The following is a 19,526-nucleotide window of genomic DNA, read 5'->3' on the forward strand; positions in this document are numbered from 1 at the left end:
GGAGTGGTACACACGCGCTCCTCCTCCTCCGTCACCCGCCTCGCCTCGTCACGACGCGCGCGCGCCTCGGGTTGCGGGAATGAGCCGAAGCTTATTTTTGCCGGTCAGGAACGAATTAATTAATCCGGGATTAATTAACGAGTCGCTAATAGATGTGCCACTATCCGAGACGTTGGACCATGGGCTGGTTGCGTTCCCAGGATTCGTCGACTCTGTTCGCGGGTGCGCGACCCTTCTCCGGGAACGACGACTCCCTTCCCGGGAGTGCGTCGACTCAGTTGTGGGCCTCCGCCCAGGCCCACGACTTCCTACCCGACGGCCTATATAAGAAGGCTTTGGCCAATGGAGTGGCCTAGTTTAGTTCACTCACTCCCTCTCGCGTAACCCTAGCCGTCATCTACTGTTCCTCACTCTGAGCTGCCTCCGGCGATCCCATCCCGACGACCGCGTGCACGGTTGGTCGGGAGAGCAGGTGCCTCCGGAACCCTGCCGTTCGAGATCCTGCCCGGGAGAACGGCAATAAGGTTTTTGGGGAGCATCTCGATGCAACTGCTCCCGATCCGTCCCCATCTCCGTCCGCCTCTGCTTCCACTACTTCCCCTGCATCGACACCATGGTCGACGACGCCGCTGCAAAGAAGAAGGCCACGGACGACGCCGAGGCTACTGATGCTGCCGCCGCGTTGGCTTGGCCAACCGGAGGGTATGATCTGTTCATCCCTCATTTACTCGTACTTGTGCTAGCCGTATATGTTCTGGTCATAGATGGTTCGATTCTATGTACTGTACATGCTAGTATGCTTAGGAATCGGTATGAGATGCATACCGTATTTGCCATGCTTACTGCTTACTCGTGGATTAGTCTAATCGGAGAAGTGCTAATATTTCCAACATTATTGGTTTTATTGTAGAAAGCAGATGTGGATCCCAGTATCAAAAAGTTCAGATCCTCAGGACCTTTTTCCACGGTATTGCATCACCAGTTTCTTCTTTTAATCATTTCAAGAACGATATACAGCGGATGTGAGTAAGATCCTTTGTTTCATAGGTAAAAATCATACTTAGTATGATTTATATTATTGTAATCATGTTAGTTCACGTTTTCTGACTACAAATTTATGTAGATTTCTAACAGCTTTTGTTTACTGTAATCTTGTTAGTTCACAATACGTAGTCCTACCCCTCTTTGAATTCAACACTTTGCCCCGTCACAATCCCCTCCCCCTCAGATTCCACTCCCCTGCATCCCCTATTCTACCATTAGTGGATAGGTAGCCATATCTTGATAAAGAAAATTGCTTGCAAGGGCGTCATGTCAATCTTGCTTATCAATTATCATTCTCAAACAGATGAAGTGCAAGATTGCTCTTGTCGTTACTGGTAATAAAACATGAATGCCAAACATACGAAAAATTTGATATCAATCAAACAAAATAACCTATTTGCAGTTTTGCAGAGTGGCACGCCAATCCTGATTCAAATAAAAAAAGCAATTACTCGCAAGTTGATTTTATACAATAGGGAGAAAACGAAATTTCCACCCAATTAGAAAATAAAACTACACACAATCGCTAGGTGAAACTGCAATACCACTGTTGAAATTTTATTTTGTAGAATAATAGAATATTGAATTTTCCCTAAACATAAGTGAAGCACAACTGATTGAAGAAATCTGGACCTAAACTTTATGAGTTTCACCCACATGTATATTGAAAACTATATACACTTGCTGATGTAAGCAAAAGATTTTTGATTTAGTAATACCACTGTTGTACACCCCCCTGAGCCCCCTGATCCCCTGCCAAGAATAATACACGCATGAAATTAGTCCCTTAAACATATGAAGTGCAAGTAAATTTGGTTTAGTCGACCTACGTGCATTTATGGAATTTCAACCAGAATAACAAGTATCACCCATATCGGTTATTTGCCAAATGGATGTGACAAAACAAACAAACCACTGTATGTCAAGGGGGTGTGGGTAGCCACCGTGTAGCCATCTGACAGATATGATAAAAATAGGGCACAGGTTAATCGATTTCTTGTCTTAAGGAGCCTGATTCATTCAGAAACTATGAAAGGTCAGACAGGAAGAATTTATCAATCCGCCCAGCATAAGGCTAACAGATGAGTAAATAACGTAAGGCCATTCGGGTAAAGTCTAATTCAGTTGAGTTCAAACCTTCTTATTGGACAAACTGTTCTATGGAACTTCTGATATAACAGAATGGTTTTTCCATTTAAAATACAACTGAAAAAAGTAAAATTAAATAACTGATGCATTATCTGGTCCGTTTCATGAACTTCACCCCTTTTTCCGTAACTCTAGTTATTTTTTGGTTCGGTTCGATTGTTTCTTCCTTAACCACCATCACAATCATCTGAATGCCACAATGCCCTGGCCCTCGCCCCGAATGAAGGCTTCTCTAAAGGTAAATCCTTGCTGCTGACTGTCTCTCATTGGTCCAGAGAGTTGGTGCTTCTTTCAGGGATCGGTCATATGTAGGCACGGTGATTGCTGACATTAAATTTCTGGCAGCAGAATTTCATGCTTGCTCTTTTGTTCACTTAAACGTTTGTGGCATGTACCAGCACACAAACTTGCTCTTAGTCAGATCTATCGTGGTGTAATCCTGGATCTTATCCGGTGAAATCTGTGTATCATTATTGCGATCTTGTAACCCTCTCAAATCACCGACGCCACATCCGCACGCTAATCCCTCGCGAGACCTCTCGCGTATTGAGGATCATGAAGGAAAAGAGTCAAACGCATTTCGTCGAACACAGCACGCACGGCAGGGAACCCGCACCTGATTCGATCGTGATCATGTTGCGCGATCGTGGTAAGGGAGTGGGATGGGGAGCGGCTAACCTCCTGGATTCATCGTATGGGGCGACGGGGCTGCCATCGCCGCTGCTCGCCCTTAAGTTTCGCCGATCGCCGTGGTTGTTGGTTTTTTTGTTTTTTTGTTTTTTTAGCTGGCCATGGTGGGGTTGGGGACTACGCGGAGAGCGCAAACAGAGCTCCGCGAGCACGCCGAACCTTTTTTTTTCGGCTGCTCGCAGATGGGCCAGCACAAGGCCTATTAACCAAAATATAATCTCTTCTCACTTCAAAAAAAATATAATATCTTCTATCCGCCAGCAACTTTTCCCTCACGTTAGGGTTTACCTCTTCTCCCGGGGCGATCTTCGCAGCCATCGAGTAGTTTGCTTCCCTACTGTCGTTTCCTCACCAGGAGTACCCGGGGCGGTCTAGAATCGCTTTCCTGCTTCGGGCTGGACTACGGGGCGCTGCGGAAAGTTACGGTTCCCCCTGTATCACCCGATCTGTTTTGCCTCATCGAGTAAGAGATCTACAATGGCGTCTATAGGGGCCTCGGGCTCATCAGGGGTCAGCGATGTGGAGCAAATGATGAAGGAGCCATGGTTGAAGGAGGAGGATCTGGACAATGTGGTTTTTGATGAGAAGGACGTGTCGCTGGCGGGAACAAGATGGATCACGCTGGCTCGAGTTAACACCAATCTTCCCTAATAATAATAAAGCAGCTATTGCTTCTGGTGGTACGTCACATAATTTGCCCCTAAAATTGCTAAATATTATCCACCAATGCCACCTATAAGTATGGAAAACGATTCAGTTTTTTTTTCACAACTCACGGCAGTGGTCTTTGGTTTATGAACGGGGAGGTCACAAAAGTAGCAAACGGCATGCGTAGTACATTGGCTGTAGCTTCGGTTTTCCATCTGGGCGACCTTGGTTCGAGCCCGGGCTCTCTCAATTGTTTTCCCCTTTTGTTTGTTTAATTTCTGTTCTTTTTCCCTTTTTCTTGTTTATTTTTTCTTCTTTCCCCCCTTTTCTTGTTTAATTTTTCTTCTTTCTGACAGATTAAAATGGTCTTAAAAATGTGTATAAACTTTAAATATACATACATACTACCTGAAAAATCCTTTCGTCGGCCTACCCTTTTTTTATATTCTCTTCTTTTTCTCTTTTTCTTGTTTAATTTTTTCTTCTTTTCCCCCCTTTTCTTGTTTAATTTTTCTTCTTTCTGACCGATTAAAATGGTCTTCAAAATGTGTATAAACTTTAAATATACATACATACTAACTGAAAAATCCTTTCGTCGGCCTAATTTTTTATGTCTGGCAGATTAAAATGGTCTTCAAAATATTTATCTATCAAACACTTACTCAAAATATAATATGTTATATATGGAAAAAAAGTGAAAATGTGTATAAATTTTAAATATACATACATACCTAAAAAATCCTTTCGTCGGCCTAATTTTTTACGACCCATTGGTCCGAGTCAGGCACAAACGATACACGTGGTTTTTTCGTTCATCTCTCTTCAATATTTTATCTGAATCTGTTGAACATGGACATAGGACTAGATATATACATGTATAAAAATATAAGAACCAACCCGCTTCTTGAAAAAACAGGCTCGCCTCGGCAAAGTCGTCGCCACCTTAGCGGCAGCCCTAGCACGCGGACGCATCGATCTAGACGCCATGTAATACGTTTTCGATGAGGTGCATTAGTACCACTATATTGACCGCATCAGCCGCTGCTTCCATCAATCAATCATCAATGGTATAAAGGACCCTCGACGATCACATTGTATGCACATATTAGCATATGGGAGTTGGTCATCTTGTGATCGATTATAACATTTATACGTATATGCACTCCATGGAGAGACCAGGACAAGAAGTACTTCTACCACAACTTTTAATCGCCCTAAACATACTTGTGATTTGGCATTGATTACTCTACAAGTTTACAACGAGATGGGGGGCTCGCCGATCTTTGAAACCAGGCTGGCTTTGCATGCCTCGCTTCCCTTGAGTGAGAGCTCACAGGAGAAGCAACTCTCTCACTGGGAGGCCGACACGGTCATCCCCGTTGAATCGGTCCCTCACATATCTGTTTGACTCAGAGCTCAAGCTGATGTACATGTCTTTGCCTGCTGACCAATTGACCGTCAACTGCAACAACACATGCAGTAACGGATGTCGCAAAAGCTAGGTAGATGCTTTCTACCGAACCATACAGTATTTGATATGTACTCCCTCTGTAAAGAATTGAAACACTCTTATATTTCTTTATAGAGGGAGTACTATTTTTCAAGTTGAATATAGTTTTAGGTAACCTACATCTTTCTTACCCTTCATCGTCGATGGTACCAAAATTTTCCATGTGCATGATCCCACCCAAATATATTCGATGCAACATCACAGCCTTCTATTGCAGCTATAATGATTACCATCAAGGGATGTGGACACTAGCTCCACAAGGAGCATTTGGTTATATAACACACATACAAGCAAATAAAAATCATTAATTTTGCTGACAAGGAAAGTAAAACAGATCAAGGTTGCAGTTATTAAGATGGCACTCAGAGTAGGCCTTGACCTCCACCTCTCTTTTCTAACTGGCCTTTGCTCAGTATGATGATGGAAACCACAAGGCCGTGTACATAATAAAACTTGCAGAAGGACGGAAGAAAACTTGCAAAAGGGCAGAAAGATGAATAGGTTGATGACAATGGTGAGATGGAGCAATTGTGATAAGTGGCGAAACACAATTTTGTTACCCCGTTGCAACGCACGGGCTCTTTTGCTAGTAAGACCTATAGCCAGACATGGTTCTTCAAAAACATGAGATCGGCATGGGACATAGCGCAGCAGGCAAAGTTCAGGCCTTTGGAGGAAAACCTCTACTCCGTTCAATTCTCTTGCTTGGGGGACAGGGAGAGTGTCATGCATGATGGCCCTTGGAATTTTAGAGGAGATGTATGATGGGATCTCAAAACCATCTACGATCAAGCTTGAGACAATTGATGTACGGATCCAAATCCATGATGTACCAGATTTGTATGCCCATCTGGTGGCACCTCTTGCAGCCAAGGTAGGGGAGGTGCTCTTTGCAAAACCAATGTCACATGATTTCGTTGGGAATTTCTATCGAGTCTGGGTGCGCATCAATGTTTTCAAGCCACTGAAGAATGCGGTGTCCATGATCAGAGGTGGGGAAAGGCAGATCTATAAGGTCAAATACGAAAGGCTTCCAGATTGTTGCGCCGTTTGTGGTATGCTAGTCCACTTGTTTAAGGAGCATGGCAACGGAATTCACCCCCCGTCAGCTTTGGTCTTCAAGGATCTCAGGGCCGACTGGTTCATGCGCAGCGGACAAGGCCCGAGAGAGGGTCGGGGCCATCGAGGAGGACGACAAGGAGGTCGTGCTAGAGGCCGGTCAGGTGGTCGTTCTGACGGAGGCCACTCAAGGGGTCGTTTTGATGAGGATAATTATCGCTCACGGGCCTTTGGAGAGGGAGGAATTGCTCAAACAGTGGATCCGGCTGGTGATGGTTATGATGTGGACATGGATGAACACATCAGGAAAAGGCTGGACAGATAGGAGAAGGACAAGAATCAGCTATCTTCTGAGGCGTCGCAGATTGAAAACACTAGTGATCTTCAGCTAGCCATTGTGACTTCGGGAAACGCTCTTGCAAGTCCTCCTCCACAGAGAGACCCAAAGATGACTAGGGTAAATGGAGAAGGTAATGGTGGAATGAACTCTGCGGTGAAAATTTTGGCGGGCTCTTTTGAGGAGCTCCGTTGGGCCCAATGAGTGCTCTATGTTGGAACTGTCGTGGTGTGGGCAAACCCGCGACAGTTCGAGAGCTTCGCGATTTCGGCGGGAAGTTTGCCCCTACCGTGTTATGCATTGTTGAGACAAAAATTAGTGGAACAAGTGTAGAAGCTTTTGCAAGTACTCTAGGTTATGGTCATTCGTATGCTATAGATAGCCAAGGGAGAAGTGGAGGTATTGGCATTTTCTGGAATAATACTATAGATGTTCAGATTTTGGGTGACTAGGTCTATCACATAGATGCTAGAGTTCAGGAGGCCGGTCAAGATCCATGGAGGATCACTTGTGTAAAAGGTGAGGCACAAACTCATTTGAGGAGCCAAACGTGGGACTTGATGAAAGGGCTAGCACTTTTGAATGACCTGTCGTGGCTATGTATTAAGGATTTCAATGAAGTTTTACGCCCAGAAGAACATCAAGGAGTAGCCAACTGAAGCAATGCACAGATTCAAGCTTTTATAGATATAGTTAATATTTGCATGTTGATGGACTTGGGCTACCAGGGTCGGTTTTGGACTTTCGAGAAGAAAGTCTTGGGAGGCTCATATACGCGTGTTCGTCTTGATCGCGCACTGGCAACTCCGAGTTTGATGGCAAGATACCCACTAGCACACGTTAACCATATTACATCCGCCACTTCCGACCACGACCCTATACTTCTGGAGATGGAAAACTCACAGCAGAAAAAAGTTGTTGAACATCAGTTTCGGTACGAGGGTAATGTGGGAGTCACACGATGAGTGGCAGGACACGATCCTATCAAGATGGAACATTGTGTGCCCGGTTATGGTGTCAGAGATTTTCGAGACAAGCTGCTGGCAATCTCAAAAGATCTGTAGGCATGGAGCAGGGACACTTTTGGAAGTGTGCATAAACAAATTAAAGAGGCAAATCGACAGTTGGAGCTGCTACGCAATGATCCAGCACGTACTGACCCAACTCACATCGAGATGAAGCTTAACGAGAAACTAGTGGAGCTATATCACCGCGAGGAAATTATGTGGCGACAGAGATCGCGTCTGGAGTGGTTGTCAGTGGGCGATAGAAATACAAAATTCTTCCACATGAGAGCAACCATGAGACGGAAGCGCAACATGATAAAAAGCATTGTATAACTCCCTAGGCGTGCTCACGGATGACCCAGCGGAATTAAAATTTATGGTAACAGAGTTCTACAAAACCTTATATACCTCAGAGGGGGTGACCGGGATGGAGGATGTTCTGATGCATGTCCCTAGTAGGGTAGCGCGATCCATGAATGAAGCAGTGTGTGCTCTGTATACCAGCAATGATGTCAAGCGGGCGCTCTTCCAGATGTTCCCAACGAAGGCACCGAGACCGGATGGCTTCCCCGCAAATTTTTATCAGCGTCACTCGGATATATGCGGGAAGGAGATAACGTCGGTGGTCCTGCGCATTATCATGGGAGAGGAGAGTGCAGAGGTCATCAATGACACTGTATTAGTATTGATCCCTAAGGCAACAAGTTTGACCCATCTCTCTCAGTTCAGGCCTATTAGCTTGTGCAACGTGCTCTACAAAATTGACTCAAGTGTCATAGCAAATAGGCTGAAGCTCATCCTACCAGACATTATTTCTGAAGATCAATCATCTTTCGTCCCAGGCAGGCTAATCTCAGATAATATTATTTGTGCATATGAGTGCTTACACTTTATGAGGAGAAACATGTCAAAAACCAACAGCTGTTATGCGATGAAGCTTGATATGATGAAGGCTTATGATAGGCTGGAATGGGAGTACCTCCAGGCCATTATGCTAAAGCTTGGTTTTTCTTCTGCATGGGTTGATATTGTCATGGGGGTGGTTATATCAATATCCTTCTCAGTTTTGTTAAATGGTGAAAAACTAGAGCAATTCAAACCCACAAGGGGTATTCGACAGGGAGATCCGATCTCCCCTTACCTTTTCTTACTTGCAACAGAGGGCCTTTTGTGCCTTTTAATGTCCAGTTATTAGTCGTCTGCGTTTGGTGGTATGAAGGTGGCCCCTACAGCCCCTGCTGTTAACCATCTTTTGTTTGCAGATGATAGCATGTTGCTATTTAAGTCAAGTGTCGAGGGAGCAGAATTGGTATCAAACTTGTTGGGTACTTATTGTGGAGCCTTTAGAAGAGAGTTAACCATGAAAAGTCTTTTGTTTTATTTAGCAAGGGGTGCCCAGATTCACTTAGGCAAGATGTCAAGCAAGCTCTAAATGTCGAAAATGAATCTTTGAGTGAAAAATATTTGGGCCTGCTAACGGATGTTGGACAATCCAAAAATGGCACCTTTAAGTATCTTCTGGACAGAGTTTGGGAGAAGGTGAGAGGATGGATGCAGGAAATCTTGTCAGTGGGGGCAAGGAGATTCTCATTAAATCAGTGGCACAAGCGATTCTAGATTTTTCTATGTCTTGTTTCAGGCTTCCAAGAGGACTTTGTGAGAACTTAACCTCCATCATACGCCATTTTTGGTGGGGAAGTAAACAAGGTAAAAGGAACCGTTTTGGGTGTCGTGGGATGTGATGACTAGGCCAAAAAATCTGGGAGGATTAGGATTTTGTGATCTTGAGATATACTCTCAAGGCAAGCTTGACGGCTGCTACACTACAAAAAAAGACACATCCGTGACATTTTGGGCCGAACGGAAAAAATTTCTGTCATACATATGACACTTCTATGACGATAATTGTGACAAAACCCGGTATCATCATAGATGTGGTGGGCTCCTACTTCTATGACAAAAAATCATGGCAAAAAATGAGCTTTTCGTCCTAGGCGGGCTGGAGACGCAGCTGCATGACATTTTTTGGACTGTCCATGACAAAAAAAACCATGGTAGAAGCGAGGGCGAGGAAAATTTCGGGGAGTTCCCGGTTACGGTGGGCGGTCGGGGGGCGAGCGATGCGCGTTCTCTCTTACACGTACACGCGTGTGTGCAAGGTGTTGGCTCTAACTGAACCCGAGCGAGGCGTTGGCTCTAACTGAACCCGAGCGATTGCACTGTAGGCTACGCGTTACTGAACCCGAGCGATCGATCGATGGCTGTTAACTGAACCCCGGGCGATTCCTTCGCTACTGCTGCTAACTAAAGCCGATCGATGCTGCCTCTCTGGATGAACAGTGAGCGTTGCGGGGGGGTGGATGAACAGTGAGCGGTGGCGTTGCCTCTGGATGAACAGGGCCCCGTGGTGTGGAGGGCTAGATGAACAGGACGACCCCGTGGAGGGCTGGATGAACAGTAGATGGTGGAGGGGTGGATGAACAATAGCCCGTGGAGGGGTGGTTGAACAGTAGCCGGTGGAGTAGCGCGCGGTGGAGGCTGGATGAATAGTAGCCCGTGGAGGCTGGAGGAGGTCGACGGTGGATAAACAGTAGCCCGTGGAGGCTGGAGGAGGTCGACGGTGGAGATGAATAGTATCCTGTGGAGTCCCGATTTGTGGTACGCCACACCCCTCCCGATGAAAAGGACCCCCGTTTCGACCGTAGCGCTCCAACACAAGTCCGTTTCGTCCGTTTTGCGGTACGCCATACCCCTCCCGATCAACAGGAACCCCGTTTCGATCATAGGAGGTCCGTTTCCTCCGTTTTGCGATACGCCAGACCCCTCCCGATGAACAGGATCCCGTTTGAACGTGGACGATTGAACACAAGGCCGTTTCCTCCGTTCTGCGGTACGCCAGGCCTCGTTTCCATCGCCTGTTCCGTTCAAGCCCTCCCGACGAACACGATGATGCATTCCGTTCCGACCCAGCCAGTTGGCTCCCATGCATTCTGTTGCCTCCCGATGAACACGACGCTTTCCGTTGCCTCCCCATGAACACGACGCATTCCGTTGCCTCCCCATGAACACGACGACTACGCTGTTTCTCCGTTCCGACCCAGCCATGTACACGAGCCCTAGCTGTACATATGCGCGAGTACGTGTTTGAGACCCCGCCTGTATGTACATATACGTGGCCATATTTTTTTCTTGCACACTAACCGTTGTACATACGTGTACATGCTACGTGTGCGCCTCTACTACGACACGTACGCGCCTCTACTACGACACGTGCGCGCCTCCAGAGGCGGAGCCAGAATTTCTCGAAGCCTAGGGCTAAAGCTAAGGGGTTGTAAACAACGCCAAACACCACAACCTGAAAAACACAACAAATACAACACATAGCAATGCATATTACACGTACACCACAAGTTTTGATTAGGAATAAAATGTGAATTTCAAATTCAGTAAAACTATTTTTTTTATAACTATGAGGGCAAATTCACTAAATGCATCATCAATTTAACAAAGATCGTCATTGCAAACAGCGATACCAAATTAATGAAGGCTTTGCTTCTTTTGCGGCCATCATTTCTTCGGCAGCAATAATAGAGGGGCAATAATAGAGGGGCCCGAAGCTGTGAACATAAATTGAGTATTTTAAATCAAGAACTAGATATAGACCCAATCAAGAACATAAATTGTTATTATGCAATTTTAGAAAAGAAGATCATATCATACCATGATCACGGAAAACTGTCCGAGTCATCTTCATCTTGGGTTTCTATTTTTTCTCCTATTAAAAAGTAACAATGAACAAAATTGACTAAAGCAATACAATTTAACATTAAAAGTTCATTGATCTTGGCTGATAAAGAAGGAACAAGGGGAAAATTTTAGATAATGCGACAAACCTAAGTAGTACTACATTATACCCCGCAAAAAAAAAAGCAGTACTACATTACCTGTTCAGCCGGTTTCGGTGATCGATCAGGAGATAGACCGATGGAGCACAGATGCAGAACAGGAGGCGTAGAAGAGGCTACTCGAACGATGCGAGAGATCCGCGGTTCGGAGCGCCGGCCGCCTAGGCGCGCGTCCGGTGGAATCGAGCAATCGATCTAGGAGACAGGAAGCCTTGGCGGCGCAGCGTGAGAGATTTTTTTATATCGAACCGGCGAGACGAGGCGTTAGATGACTAATTTTTGGATTTTTTTAGGCAAGTGCATCGTGGCTCGTTAGTGGCCTTTCTTTCAAGCCTTGGAGAGCTCGGTTCACTGGGCCTGGGGCTGCTGGGTTTGCACATGCCTGGGGCTGGGCCTCTACAAGCCTACAAATACATGGGAAATTCCTCTGCATGTACAGCCTATTAGATGGGATTGTCTCAAAAAAAAAAAAAGCCTATTAGATGGGTCACGCTTGGGGCTATAGCCCCAGTTGCCCCAGGCCCAGTTTTGCCCCTGCGCGCCTCTACATCGATCAGTATATATGTACGTACACATTTGCGACCAGAATGAAAATGTTACGTATGCTTCGATCAGATGGGTCCCGACTATCAGACACTTTCTTGCATGCGAAAATGTAGCTGGTGGGTCCCAGCAGTCAGGGGGGCACTTTCTTGCATGCGAAGATGTAGCTGGTGGGTCTCAGCAGTCAGGAGGCGAATCATTGTTTTTGCCCGGACGAACTTCCTTGCGTGCGAAGATGTAGCTGGTGGGTCCCAGCAGTCAGGAGGGACACGGTGGCCCGTCCGGTGGGTCCCTGCTGTCAGATGGAGGAATCATTATTTTCCGCGTAATAAGGAGGCACTTCCTTGCTGCGGCCTTGGACCCAGTTGTCAGCCTCTCCTCGTACAGTCCACGTCCGATGGAAGTCGTTCTTTGACCATGTTGACCACGCCGCGTGGAGAGCACCACGGCGGTGGACGACGGCGAGGCCTAGGAAGGGGACGACTCGAAGCCGGGGAAGACGCGGCACTGGAAGCCCGCACGGAGAGGAGTACGAGGGTTCAATGGTTCAGCTGCCGTGTGAGGCTGCCATCACCGCAGGGCCTGGCCAGGGTGGGAATAGTAGGGGGCAGTGAGGCCTCCGCGGCAGCACAGCCGGCCACGGGAGGCAGGAGCATGCGGCACGACTGGCGCTGCTTTGAGCGGCTGGAGTAAGAAGACCAGAGGTTGAAGAAGCACTACAGCTGTTGGATGGACATCGTACTGTCACTGGAGCTAGAATCGTTCATATTGACTAAAGTTGACAAAGGCCCCCGTCCCAGTCAACTTAGTAGGCCCACAAGTCCGGCTCCCACCATGGTGGGTCCCAGCTAGCAGGGGGGTATTCATTTTTTTTGTGCGTAATAAGGAGGCACTTCCGGTGGGTCCGAGCTGACAGCGGGGGGAACGTTTTTTTCACAAAATACGGTGGCCCATCCGGTGGGTCCCAGCAGTCAGGGGGGAAATGTTTTTTCGCAAAATAAGGTGGCCCGTCCAGTGGGTCCCTGCTGTCAGGTGGAGGAATAATTATTTTGCGCGTAATAAGGAGGCACTTCCTTGCGGCCGCCTGGACCCAGCTGTCAGCCTCTCCACATACAGTACTCTTCCGATGGAAGTCAGTCGTTGACCACGTTGACCACGCCGCGCCGAGAGCACCAGGGCGGTGGACGACGGCGAGGCCTAGGAAGGGGACGACACGGAGCCGGGGAAGATGCAGCAGTGGAAGCCCGCGCGGAGAGGAGTGCGAGGGTTCACTGGTTCGGCTGCGGTGTGAGGCTACCGTCGACGCAGAATAACAGGGGGTGTGGGTGAGTAGAGGGATGTCCTGGCCAGCGGTGGGAGTAGTACGGGGCGGTGAGGCCTCCGCGGCATCACAGTCGGCCACGGGAGGTAGGAGCACGCAGCACGACCGGCGCTGCTTTGGGCGGTTGGAGCAAGAAGACCAGAGGTTGAAGAAGCACTGCGGCCGTTGGATGGACATCGTACGATCACTGCAGCTAGAATCGTTTATATTGACTAAGTTGACAAAGCCCTTGGTACGCGTCAACTTAGTAAGCCCACAGCTCGGATTTGGCAAAGAACATATAGCCCATTTGCGATTTGTAAGAATGTACAGTCTATTACTACAGCCCATTTACAGTTTGTTAAAAGTACATCCCAACTTCTAGCTAGGACAATGATTAATAATTTCAAACAACCGCTCAAAACAGAATTCAAAAAAACTTCCCACATTTTGATGGGATTCGAAATATTTTTATCTGAAATTTCTAGTCAGGTTTAATATAATTTCAAATAAAATTGTATTACATTAAAATTCAATGAAATATTGCGCCCGCAACAAGTAATGAAATTAAAAATTTCAAATTCCAAAAATAATATATTTTTTAAACTAATTACCCGTTTGGTGCATAGTTACTGCCTAGTTATTATAATTACATCCCATTTATTATTTTTTAAAGTTCATTTTCTTGTTAAGCCTAATGCATACCTCCTAGGAAAGTCTGCAGCCCAGCGGGGCGGAGAATAACAAGTTGACCCGGATATTGTGTACTACTGTCGGCCCAGTTGCATTGCTTATGTTGAAAAAAAGTCATATGTAGTACAGTACAACCTAACATGGATACTCAGCCCACATTCAGCGACGCCGGAAAGGCCCAAACAAGGCTTCTGTATAACTTTCTGAAGTCATTGAGCTCAATTAATAACTTAAAAAAAGTTAGATTACAGTGGAACCTAATTAAAAGCTATCACGAGCAAATAAATAATTCAACAGGTCCCACTTGTGCATGCGTGTGCGTGTGTGCGTGTGTGTGTGTGTGTGAGAGAGAGAGAGAGAGGAGAGAGAGAGATAGAGAGAGAGACCCATTGGTCTATGCTCGTAAATACACCTTTCGGCCATATGCATTGCTGATGCTCAGTAAAAACTTATATAGTTGACACAATCATATAGAACATCATAGCACACTGAACTTGCATACAAAAATTTCACGTAGGCAGCACAATCAGGATGGAAGCAGTGGATAGCTACGAGTAGGGCTATGTTGAAACCAACGAAGTCGTACATAACGGTTCATCGTCTTTATCAATGACGGGGAAATATCTTGAATGTTGTGCAAAGAAAACAGACAGACAACACAATAAGTTCTTCTAGCACATTAAGTTGATGTGCCCTTTCTAAAAAAAGTTCAGGTACAAAATTAGAACAGGTCACAATCAAATGTACTGGCATATCAGTGCTTCACACCCATAGCTCGGATTTAACTAGTATCTGACAAGATTCAGTTGTTACCTCAAATTAGAGCACATCCAGGAAGCCAGCCCTGCCTCTTCTCCCAAAGAAGTAGTGGCCTCTGCTGCGCGATGGAGTAGGCCTTGTGCCATCCATCGTTCCGAGCAACACCGGGAAAGTCTGACGTTGACTCCTGTAATGGACGTCGTCGACGGACCTTGGCACCAGCGGCGGCGGCAGGACTTCGATTGATGGATTGACCACTTCTTCGACATGCACGAACACTCGATACAGGTACATCCCTAACGTGGTCCGCGGCGGCCTTGGTGGCGATGAATAGTACAATCCCGGTTCCTGCACCGGTATCTCAACACCAATCACCTTCGGTATGGTGGACGGCTTCTTCATCCATGCCATAACCGTCAGAGCCCAGCTGTCTGGAGGAACAAACATACTTACGAGCTCACCTCCAAGGTCATTGATAAGCTCGTTCATGGACTCGCTATTCCAAGCACGTCGAGGCATGCCGTGGAAGGTAAGTTTTGTTAAAAACTCAAGCTCAGAGGGCACCGAGCCCCATCCTGGGTGCCACCGATCAAAGCTCACCAGCGCGCCATCGCAAAACAAACGCCGGGAAGATTCAAACACACGACTGCAGTCGAAAGTTGTCCGGAACCTGACGAAGAAATCAGCCGGTGGCGGACAGACTTCGACGAGCAAGTCACTTATTTGGATGCCGTGCGCAATGCCAAGAGCTTTGACAAGGTCGTCCGGCGAGATGGGAGGCCGGTCGTCGTTGATGGTTACCATCAGCACTTTGACGGCAAACTGGTTGTCAAGCGCCGCCATGCCACTGTTGAGCGACAGCACGCAGCGACCGAAGGCAGGACGGACCTCAGGATCTCCGGCTCGGAGATCCCCGTTGACCGGCGACATGATAGTGCGCTTGAGTACAGGAGGGGGATTTGGGGGAACTGGAGTAGGAATCGAGATTCCAGAGGTGGGGGAGGGGCGGGAGACTGGGGATGAAAAGGTAGCATGAATTTCGAGCACACGCCAATATGCTCTCGGCGCGCAAGCGCACGAAAACACTAGTGGCGCCCACATGTCGGCCTAAGAGTCCTTATTCTTTCTTTTTTAGAGAGTCCGACCTTTTTTTTAGGATCTTTTGAGAGCCCGACCTGAGAGTCATAATTGACCTGTTTGACATTGCGTTACTACTCGGCCCATATTCAACATATTCAATGATCTCACTGGCCCAAACAAGTGTACATCGTCGAAAAGACACTGAGCTCAAATTATATAACTTGAAAAAAAGGAGATATACTCTGAACACTGGAGAATGGTGATGCCCTCATTTAGCCCACCAGTAGTTCAAGACAATAAACAGTTCAAAACAACGATATATACAACATTCAAACACTGACTAGTGACTACTACTGACATAAAAAACAAGACATGATAGTTCATAAGAAGTCTTGCTACACCACCAAAACGGCACCCATCTGCAGCGCTCAGACTCTCGTGATCCAGACGAGAATGACATTCTAAACAGAAGAAACTATTACATAGTAAGAGTGACATAGACGAGGATGACCAAATGACAAGGAATATGCATAAAAAAAGAAAGAACTACCCATCCAGAACCACCAGCAAAGACAACAAAGTCATTAGAAGAGATGGTCCAACACCATCATAATTTGCAGCCCCGCTTCAGCGACCAGTGATCCGGAGACACCAGTACTCCAACCTTTCGATGCAACAGCCCAATTACCTATCAACCTGAAGGCTTGAACCACATCACTTCCTGTCGTAATTGAGACATCCAAGGATCAAAGTTAATCCGGATGCCTTTGTCATTCTCACCTTCTTTTGGCTGCAGGCTGTATCATTGACAATCAGGGGAGTTTGCTCCCAAACTCCTAGGGCTCGCCGTGTAGACACATTTTTCCATTGCAAACAGAGCCTCTCTGCCATCAAAGTCCTTGCCAACGGTGATCTCCTGGTTAATCGGATAATTGAGTCCGAGAAACAGAGAGTGTGAACCAAGGTTGTTTACCCGCCTCCAACTAAAAAATCCTAAAGGCCCCAACAAGCTGGCATCCTGCTCATAGACGTAACAACCATTGTCCGGATACTCACGTATTATACAGTGCTTGTATACAGTGGGGTTTTTGCAATATAACTTTTCTGGCTCATGTGTCCGAATGATCATCAGTCTTTTGCCGTCGTTTGATCGAGCGAGGAACCAGTTGTGCTTCCCTGTTTTGGCAAAGGTGGTGTGATTACAAAGGGCAGTAACTATAGGGACACTGCATCATATCAAAAAGGACATGCATTGTTATTGTAAGATCAGAATTGTTCAGAGTATGAGTAGGATAATGCAAGAAACAGCATGGTTATACTGGGAGGAAAATACAGGGAAATGTATACTTGGTTCGAAAATATAGAAGTGCCATGCATGGTTATACTCATGTTATCTCGCACTCGATTCTTCACAGGAAACTACCATGTCATGCATGTTATGTAATCATGTTCTGTCCTCACAAACAAATTCTTCAAGGTAACTAACAGACCATGCATTGTTATATACTCGTGTCTGTGGGCAAAAATTTTGTGAGGATATTATTCTAGCCATTGATTGCTGAAGGGCGAATATAGGTATGTACACATGGTAAGCATTGCAGGATTTCACTACTTCCAAATATAGAGTTCTCCATATGCACATTTACTTCCCTAATGTATGGTTAGATGAAACCAACAGTGTGGTGCATGTTTCTACATCATGAAAATGAGGAAACTAACATGGCCATTGATACACACTCATATTTAGTAGTAGTATATAGATTACTATAAAATAAGGATAATATCCATATATTCCTAACCGTTTGATTATTCAGGGTGCAAATTGGCTGTAATGACATGGTCACAATCGCATGAATTAACTCATTCCAAATATAGCTGATTTACGGCGTCTCTAATACATTGCCATAGTTCTACTCAAATTCTGCTCAAACAGGGATATGCCAATCATCACAAAAAGTTCAAACAGTGTCATGGCATCATCATTAACATGAGACGGAAACAACTTACACGCGCCGTCCTAGCAATACGTGGTGCCATCTGCTTTGTCGATCGCGTAGATGATGCCATTGTGTTCAATAGCGTCATAGAAGTGTGTATCAGCTTTGACGATGATCCACTGTGAGCTGAGTTGTCTCCAGCTAAAGAAGGCACCGGCGTAAAGATAGGCGAGTCGGTCGAACCAGGCAATTAGCTTGAAGTCTACGTAATTCACATGTCGTGTGGGCACTTGGCAGATTACAATCTTCTGCAAAACAAGGTCCGTCCAACTGACGTGGTAATCTAGATAACTTGGACCGCGATGGTAATACTCTATATAATCCAACGGAGGAAGGATAATCTCATGGGAGGTCTGGAAGTTCACGAGCACCAACTTTTTACCGTCTTCTCTGAAGGCAGCCATCCAGCGGGAGTTCATGCCGACCCAGTACATACCTACCAAGAAGTTTTGGGCGATGGTGATCGGATCGATGTCGAGGGAAATGATATACGGTGACCCACTACATACCTGCAAAGAAGTTTCGGCTAATGGAGATCGGATTGAAGTCGAGGGGCATCATGTACGCCTCCGTATCAAGGTGAGCCAATCTCGCAAGACCAGATAGCAGCAAGCAGGGTGTCTTGAAAAGCTTAGGCGTCGCTTCGACAATGGCCGTGTGCATGTCCCTCGAGCATGCAGCCAGCCGCAGGGCGCTTAACATATCCATACATGAACAACATAGGTCGAGGATGTCACTGGGGAGATTGCTCCAATCGCGGCTCATATGGATGATGTGCGGTTCGCGTTCGGCCATGGTGGAGTTTGGAAGGTGGGAGGGTTTTGGGGGCTTGATTTATGGGGGAGAAGGCTGTCAGTGCTGGAGCGGCTAGCGAGGGAATAGTGGTACTGGTGGAGGCGAGTGAGGCGGCGGTACACGGGGGCACAGTGAGATGGAGACAGAGACGGAGAAGGAGATGGAGATGGAGTGGTGTTATGGGAGCAGAGAGGGAGACGAGGCGAGGCGCCAATGTGTTGTAAAGCGGCGGTGACAGACTGCACAGTGCACAGGGTGAGGCTGACTTTGGTAACCTGGACTAGTGTCAGGCGCAGGGTGTTGTCACTTCACTGTGAGGACCGGATGAATAGTATTTTGACCATCAAGTGTACCACAGTTGTACTACTACTACTAATAGTAGTAGGAACATGAGTACTCCAGTATTGTATAGCGGAAATAGGTCTCTCGTGCTAGCATGCCTGTTCACTTCATCATTCAGGTATCATCCATATTGCGAGCAGAACCAAATTCTCGTGCATGCCCAATCAACGCCCTGCCGCGATGCATGCAGTGGTCGTTCTAGTGCATCGAGGACGGCATGCAGATCGTTCCACACTTGAGAAGAGGAAAAATGGAAAGGTAGAACACGACATCAAAGGAAGAGAACGCTGACTAACGAGGCTGGGAGGGGATCGAGCAGGAAGTTAATGCTCCACGCCTAAAGGTTTTGGGAAAACCTGATTTTCATAAGGTGACTTATACTCACCTAAACGAAAGGAGTATTCCTTAACCAGAGAATGTTGTGTCTCCCACTCACGCGCTAAAAAAAAGCTACGACACATTTTTTTTCCAGGAAGGATGGGCACGTACACGAACAGGTACGACTCATCAGTCTACCCGCATAGCCTTTTCATTTAGTCTACCTAGCCGTCTAATCAACTGCCTGCACGCCACTTCTCCCATTTACTTCTCCATCGGGAACCAGATTCTCCTCGGCTTCTTCACCTCCCCTTCGTCTTCATTTGCATCCAAACCCCACTGTGTTCACA

The 19,526-nt window shown here is 46.5% G+C and overlaps 2 long non-coding RNA genes across 3 annotated transcripts; both read right to left on the bottom strand.

Moving 5' to 3' along the window:
- Positions 1 to 1,471: 1,471 nt before the first annotated feature.
- LOC123162582 (uncharacterized) lies at positions 1,472 to 3,052 on the bottom strand. 2 transcript variants are annotated; one of them, XR_006481350.1, is made up of 3 exons: positions 2,872 to 3,052; positions 1,875 to 1,999; positions 1,472 to 1,797 (listed from the first exon to the last, which is right to left on the bottom strand). It is a non-coding gene; the product is annotated as an uncharacterized lncRNA (long non-coding RNA). The 2 variants fall into 2 exon arrangements; XR_006481349.1 differs by lacking the exon at positions 1,875 to 1,999 and having other exon boundaries at positions 2,872 to 3,045.
- A 7,803-nt stretch (positions 3,053 to 10,855) lies between these two features.
- On the bottom strand, positions 10,856 to 11,632 carry LOC123162908 (uncharacterized). Its single transcript, XR_006481565.1, has 3 exons — positions 11,389 to 11,632; positions 11,165 to 11,219; positions 10,856 to 11,061 (listed from the first exon to the last, which is right to left on the bottom strand). It is a non-coding gene; the product is annotated as an uncharacterized lncRNA (long non-coding RNA).
- Between the last annotated feature and the right edge of the window lie 7,894 nt (positions 11,633 to 19,526).

The sequence above is a fragment of the Triticum aestivum genome, chromosome 7B, assembly GCF_018294505.1.
Source record: "Triticum aestivum cultivar Chinese Spring chromosome 7B, IWGSC CS RefSeq v2.1, whole genome shotgun sequence".
Taxonomy (NCBI): domain Eukaryota; kingdom Viridiplantae; phylum Streptophyta; class Magnoliopsida; order Poales; family Poaceae; genus Triticum; species Triticum aestivum.